The sequence below is a fragment of the Penaeus vannamei genome, chromosome 31 (assembly GCF_042767895.1).
Source record: "Penaeus vannamei isolate JL-2024 chromosome 31, ASM4276789v1, whole genome shotgun sequence".
In the NCBI taxonomy this organism is placed as follows: Eukaryota; Metazoa; Arthropoda; class Malacostraca; order Decapoda; family Penaeidae; genus Penaeus; species Penaeus vannamei.
Window position 1 is genome coordinate 19,072,180 of NC_091579.1, and position 7,500 is coordinate 19,079,679.

Consider the following 7,500-nt stretch of genomic DNA (forward strand, 5'->3'; position numbering starts at 1 on the left):
GTTATTCTGATTCACCAAGATGTGTGCGGCCTGCCCCTTGCGGGAACCGGCTGCCGAGGGTTTTGGTCTAATAAAAGCGCTCCTCCCTCGCGGTCGGAGACTACAAAGGCATGTATTAGCTCTAGAATTACCACAGTTATCCAAGTAATGCGGTTCAGCAGAGATCCAATGAGTTATATCTGATTTAATGAGCCGTCCGCGGTTTCGCCTTTAGCTCACGCAGAGCGGCTGTTTTCAGGTCATTTTGTCCATGCATTTCAGAATAATTTCAGAAATTATTTTCTGTTATTGTAATTCTGTTATTGTTATTGTTCAAAAGGACAACTTTGGAGAAGTGTGGACGCAAACTGGCTTTGTTTTTTTTTTTGTAAATTTATATGTTCATCTTGTAATTCAGAGTTCATACTCTTGAAAATAATGTTTCTCTGAAAAATATGAACATCAATTATTGCTTTATGGCTTGTCAAAATTCATGGTTTCAGACTATGGAATTTGGAGATGGAAACCATAGATTTTTGTTTGTTTGTTTATTTGTTTTTATTGAACTACTATTGGAAGGCGCAGAGGTAGCCTGTTGCTACTAAGAGAGAGAGATCCTCCTGCTGCTGGAGGTTGCGTGAGAAGTCCTTCCACTGCTGGTGGCGGCGTGAGAGGTCCTTCTGCTGCTGGTGGCGGCGTGAGAGGTCCTTCTGCTGCTGGTGGCGGCGTGAGAGGTCCTTCCACTGCTGGTGGCGGCGTGAGAGGTCCTTCTGCTGCTGGTGGCGGCGTGAGAGATCATCCTGCTGCTGGAGGCGGCGTGAGAGGTCCTTCCACTGCTGCTGGCGGCGTGAGAGGTCCTTCTGCTGCTGGTGGCGGCGTGAGAGGTCCTTCTGCTGCTGGTGGCGGCGTGAGAGATCCTCCTGCTGCTGGAGGCGGCGTGAGAGGTCCTTCTGCTGCTGGTGGCGGTGTGAGAAGTCCTTCTGCTGCTGGTGGCGCCGTGAGAGATCCTTCTGCTGCTGGAGGCGGCATGAGAGGTCCTTCCACTGCTGGTGGTGGCGTGAGAGGTCCTTCTGCTGCTGGTGGTGGCGTGATAGGTCCTTCTGCTGCTGGTGGCGGCGTGAGAGGTCCTTCTGCTGCTGGTGGCGGCGTGATAGGTCCTTCTGCTGCTGGTGGCGGCGTGATAGGTCCTTCTGCTGCTGGTGGCGGCGTGAGAGGTCTTTATGCTGCTGGTGGCGGCGTGAGAGGTCCTTCTGCTGCTGGTGGCGGCGTGAGAGGTCCTTCTTCTGCTGGTGGCGGCGTGAGAGGTCCTTCTGCTGCTGGTGGCGGCGTGATAGGTCCTTCTGCTGCTGGTGGCGGCGTGAGAGGTCCTTCTGCTGCTGGTGGCGGCGTGAGAGGTCCTTCCACTGCTGGTGGCGGCGTGATAGGTCCTTCTGCTGCTGGTGGCAGCATGAGAGGTCCTTCTGCTGCTGGTGGCGACGTGAGAGATCCTCCTGCTGCTGGAGGCGGCGTGAGAGGTCCTTCTGCTGCTGGAGGCGGCGTGAGAGGTCCTTCTGCTGCTGGTGGCGGCGTGAGAGATCCTCCTGCTGCTGGAGGCGGCGTGAGGGGTCCTCCTGCTGCTGGAGGCAGCGTCATGGATCTTCCTTTTGCCACTGGATGTGGCGTCGTGGATCTTCCTACGCTGTTTCGAAAACGATAGCCTGCTGCTATCGGAGAGATGGGTGATGCTGCATCCTCGCTACAGGGGGCTGTGCCATAGATTGAAGCAATCTGCCGGGCACAATGAGACATCACACCTGCTGCTTGTGGCGGCGTGAGGGGTCCTTCTACTGCTGGTGGCGGCGTGAGAGGTCCTTCTGCTGCTGGTGGCGGCGTGAGAGGTCCTTCTGCTGCTGGTGGCGGCGTGAGAGGTCCTTCTGCTGCTGGTGGCGGCGTGAGAGGTCCTTCTGCTGCTGGTGGCGGCGTGAGAGATCATCCTGCTGCTGGAGGCAGCGTGAGAGGTCCTTCCACTGCTGGTGGCGGCGTTAGAGGTCCTTCTGCTGCTGGTGGCGGCGTGAGAGGTCCTTCTGCTGCTGGTGGCGGCGTGAGAGGTCCTTCTGCTGCTGGTGGCGGCGTGAGAGATCATCCTGCTGCTGGAGGCGGCGTGAGAGGTCCTTCCACTGCTGGTGGCGGCGTGAGAGGTCCTTCTGCTGCAGGTGGCGGCGTGAGAGGTCCTTCTGCTGCTGGTGGCGGCGTAAGAGGTCCTTCTGCTGCTGGTGGCGGCGTGAGAGATCATCCTGCTGCTGGAGGCGGCGTGAGAGGTCCTTCGGCATAATGCGCATTATGCCGTCACGGTCATCGACAATCAAAATTACCTGCTTTGACCAGTTATGTGACCTCTGTCAGGTGAGGCGCGTCCTACCTTTCCATATTCTGCTAAAAAGAATAAAACGATAAAAATTGAAGCTATGGGGGAAAGGAGGCGGGGACACATCGGGAATCAGGGATGGTACGTACCAGGTGGGACGGAGAGGGAAGGGGGAAGGGAGGACCTCGGGATGTAGGAGGGGCGGGTTAGCATTAGGTGGGTCTGTGGGGGGAGGGGGAGGGGGAAGACCTCGGGTAGGATGACCCACGTTGACCAATGGCCTGGTGGGACGGAGAGGGAAGGGGTCACGTGACCTCTTGTCAGGTGGGGCAAAGGGGGAAAGGGGGAGGGAAGACCTCTGGCTGGAGGGGCCTATCACCACCCCCTTCTTCCCGAGGTCTCACCTTCCCCCCTCCCCCATAGCCCCAACTGACAAGAGGTCACGTAATTGGTCAACGTGGGTCATTCTGATTGGCCAATGACCGTGAAGGCGGGAGCAGAAAGTCTATAAATAGGGGGTAGGAGGGTAATTTTTTCATTCCAGGCCAGACTTTTGCCATTGGTGATCGATCTGCTGATAGCATATTGAAAATGTCCCACCAACTACGAACCCAACGCTGCCGCTCATCAAAGTAAGAATAATGATGAATAATGCTAACATGGTTATTTGTTGTAATGTATATACTTTTCTTTCTTCTTTTATGCCTTTTTACTTTTTTTTTGAGATTCTAACTTTGTTTTTTTTCTACAGGTACTCGCATGCCGTAAGGAACCTTTACGACTCCGACCCTGACAACCCCAGACCACCAACTTCGGGAGAGGGCCCGAGACGGTTGAGGAATGCTCCGGAGTCTCACTTCTACCTCTATGAGACCGCGTCTGGTCGAGGAGAGATGAGGGAGGCTCTCGACTCCTCAGCCCAACCTGCCAACCCTGGACGATCCACCGCCATTCCCAACATCCCAGACTCCGACTGGGATATGGATGTTGACGACTCTGACGACGATGCCGACTACTCGCCGGAGGCAATGGAGAGCGACGCCGACTGGGAGGAGTTTGATTACGTGTCGTCGCACAACACGTCCATCGACTCCGACGAGCCGTTGTCAGCCGTTGCACGTCGGTTTGCTATGAGGAACGCTCCAGGGACTCCGGGTTTCGTCTGGAAGAAGAAGAGGCCTTTCGTGCGCCGTCACCCCTTCCAGGGCGTCCCAGGGGTCGAAGGAGCATGCCTCTTGCATGCCGACTCGACGGTAAGAGAGATCTTGGACTGCTTCCTGACACGGGAATTGTGGGACACTATGACGAAGGAGACCAACCGGTATGTGGAGCAGAGGCCGGTCACCCCATCTTCACACATGAAGACTTCGGAGAATACAACTGTGGAGGAGCTGCAGTCATTCATTGGCCTCCGCCTGCTCATAGGCCTGCAGCCGTGACCACATTCGCGGTATTATTGGTCGAAGAACCGGTTGCTCTCCTCGTCTGTGTTCCCTGAAACGATGATCAGGGATAGGTTTGATTTACTGCAAAGTTGGCTTCACTTCTCGGACAACGAGGACGGCCGTGCCAACACCGACCGTCTGTGGAAGCTGCGACCGGTGTTGGATATCCTCGATACGACGTTCAAGACGGTCTATATCCCTGACAGGAAAATTGTGGTTGATGAGTCGCTGTGGGCGTTCAGGGGACGTCACGCGATTCAGTTCAACCCGACGAAGAGGGCGTGGTTCGGGATGAAGGTATATCGCCTGTGCGAGAGTAATGCTACACCAGTGCCTTCAATGTCTACATGGGCCAGGACCGTGGCGACGTACCTGCCAGCATGAAGGCCGTGACCGACCTCATGAACCGCACCTGCTTCTTCGAGAAGGGTTACGATCTGTACTTGGACAACTGGTACAGCTCCCCGGAACTTTTTCATTACCTGTCATCAAGGAAGACGAACGTCGTGGGAACAGTTCGGCTGAACCGCAAGTTCATGCCGAAGGACCTCAAGGTGAACGCCCGCAGCGACGTCGACTACCAGACTTCGGCGACGGGGATGTTGGCTATGTCTTGGATGGATCGGAAGCCAGTGCATATGCTTTCTACCATCCACGGCCCAGACATGGTTGACCTGCCCCAGAACTGCCATGGCATAGTCCAGACGAAGCCCCAAGTCGTCGTTGACTACAACGTGGGGAAGAAGGGGGTAGACCTTGCCGATCAGTTGGCCGCGTCGTACTCCACAACCAGAAGAACTAACAAGTGGTACCAGAATGTGCTTTACCACTTGCTTGACATGGCAGTGGTGAATGCTTACGTGGTTCACAGGGCATTGGGTGATACCCTGACCCAGCTTGAGTTCCGCCTGGAGATCATAGCTAACTTCCTCGATCAACCTCCGGCCTACGGGAGAAGGGGTGGCCTTCGGACGCCTCCGCCTGCCACCCCATCGCCTCCTCGTCGCCGGAACACCCCACGTCAGCAGCAGCGCCAGCAGGTACCACAGGGCCACGTCCTGGCTTTCAATCCAGGGCGAAAGTACCGCCGGTGTCGTCACTGCCGAGTGAGCCGCAACGTGAGGAAAGAGACGCGCTACAGGTGTGGCAGGTGTGATGTCTCACTGTGCCCGGCAGATTGCTTCAATCTATGGCACAGCCCCCTGTAGCAAGGATGCGGCATCACCCACCTCTCCGATAGCAGCAGGCTATCGTTTTCAAAACAGCGTAGGAAGATCCACGACGCCACATCCAGTGGCAAAAGGAAGATCCATGATGCTGCCTCCAGCAGCAGGAGGACTCCTCACGCCGCCTCCAGCAGCAGGAGGATCTCTCACGCCGCCACCAGCAGCAGAAGGACCTCTCACGCCGCCACCAGCAGCAGGATCTCTCACGCCGCCTCCAGCAGCAGGAGGATCTCTCACGTTGCCACCAGCAGCAGAAGGACCTCTCACGCCGCCACCAGCAGCAGGACCTCTCACGCCGCCTCCAGCAGCAGGATGATCTCTCACGCCGCCACCAGCAGCAGAAGGACCTCTCGCGCCGCCACCAGCAGCAGAAAGACCTCTCGTGCCGCCACCAGCAGCAGAAGGACCTATCACGCCGCCACCAGCAGCAGAAGGACCTCTCACGCCGCCTCCAGCAGCAGAAGGACCTCTCACGCCGCCACCAGCAGTGGAAGGACCTCTCACGCCGCCTCCAGCAGCAGGAGGATCTCTCACGCCGCCACCAGCAGCAGAAAGACCTCTCACGCCACCAGCAGCAGTGGAAGGACCTCTCACGCCGCCTCCAGCAGCAGGAGGATCTCTCACACCGCCACCAGCAGCAGAAGGACCTCTCACACCGCCACCAGCAGCAGAAGGACCTCTCACGCCGCCACCAGCAGCAGAAGGACCTCTCACGCCGCCACCAGCAGTGGAAGGACCTCTCACGCCGCCACCAGCAGCAGAAGGACCTCTCACGCCGCCACCAGCAGCAGAAGGACCACTCACGCCACTACCAGCAGCAGAAGGACCTCTCACGCCGCCACCAGCAGTGGAAGGACCTCTCAAGCTGCCTCCAGCAGCAGGAGGACCCCTCACGCCGCCACCAGCAGCAGAAGGACCTCTCACGCCGCCACCAGCAGTGGAAGGACCCCTCACGCTGCCACCAGCAGCAGAAGGACCTCTCACGCCGCCACCAGCAGCAGAAGGACCTCTCACGCCGCCACCAGCAGTGGAAGGACCTCTCACACCGCCACCAGCAGCAGAAGGACCTCTCACGCCGCCACCAGCAGTGGAAGGACCCCTCACGCCGCTACCAGCAGCAGAAGGACCTCTCATGCCGCCACCAGCAGTGGAAGGACCTCTCAAGCCGCCTCCAGCAGCAGGAGGACCCCTCACGCCGCCACCAGCAGCAGAAGGACCTCTCACACCGCCACCAGCAGTGGAAGGACCCCTCACGCCGCCACCAGCAGCAGAAGGACCTCTCACGCCGCCTCCAGCAGCAGAAGGACCCCTCACGCCGCCACCAGCAGTGGAAGGACCTCTCACGCCACCACCAGCAGTGGTGAACATATAAATTTACAAAAAAACAAAGCCAGTTTGCATCCACACTTCTCCAAAGTTGTCCTTTTGAACAATAACAATAACAGAATTACAAAAACAGAAAATAATTTCTGAAATTATTATAATGCATGGACAAAATGACCTGAAAACAGCCGCTCTGCGTGAGCTAAACCCGCCCGCGCCAGAGCAGCATCCCGGCACCGCGCGTTAGGCCTAGGCTGATATGCCCGGTCAGGCCGGTCATGCGGTAGATGCGGGACCCGGCGCATTTGGGTTAAAAGTAATATTCATGAATAAGCAAATGGTAATTGATATAATAAGGAAAGCCAAAGTCCTGGCTACCCATGAAGAATAAAAGAAAATCTGGATAAGAGAAAATATGACCAGAGATGACAGAGAAACACTACAAAAAAAGAAGAAGTAAAGAACAAAAATGAACAAAAGACTGAAAAGGAAAAGGAAAAGGAAAAAACTTATTTGGAGGGTGAGAGGTCTCCAAGCAAAGCAAATATACTATCGGAACCAAAATGTACAGACAGACAAACATTAACCCAGCTGCCAAAAGTAATACTGAAAGATTATATAGAAATAGTTTATGCAAATATTGATGGTTTATCTTCACAGTTGCTAGAGACAATAATTGAAATGAATAAACCAGATGTAATTTGCATCACTGAAACCAAACTGGATCCCTCAACAGACGATGTAACATTAGGACTCAAAGACTATAATATTTGGAGAAAAGATAAGGCAGATGGAAATGAGAGGGAGGGTAGCAATATTAACAAGGAAAGGAATTATTACAAAGGAGTTAGAAATTAATCAAGACCCCATGGTGGAACTGAAGGTAATTGAGGTAGAAACAAACAGGGTATACATAACAATAAAAACGGTATACATGCCATCTCACACATCGGTGTGATCACAAGAAAATTATCAAAAACTAATTCAAGATACATTAAAAAGCCTGGAAGAAGTGCTACAACTTTCAAAAAACAATGCTAAAGAAATTCTTATCACATGGGATTTTAATAGCAAAATCAACTGGGAAAGTAACCAGAGGATTGCCTCAAGGATTATGTTTACTACTTTTGTCAATGATTTAGAGTCAAACACAAGCCTTGGTAGTTTTCTGAATATGTTTGCA

The 7,500-nt window shown here is 54.6% G+C and overlaps 1 protein-coding gene across 1 annotated transcript in view; it reads right to left on the bottom strand.

Moving 5' to 3' along the window:
* The window catches only part of LOC113812650 (transcription termination factor 5, mitochondrial), a gene marked incomplete in the record, with an annotated part of 34,049 nt that overhangs the window by 1,527 nt on the left and 25,022 nt on the right, over window positions 1-7,500 (bottom strand).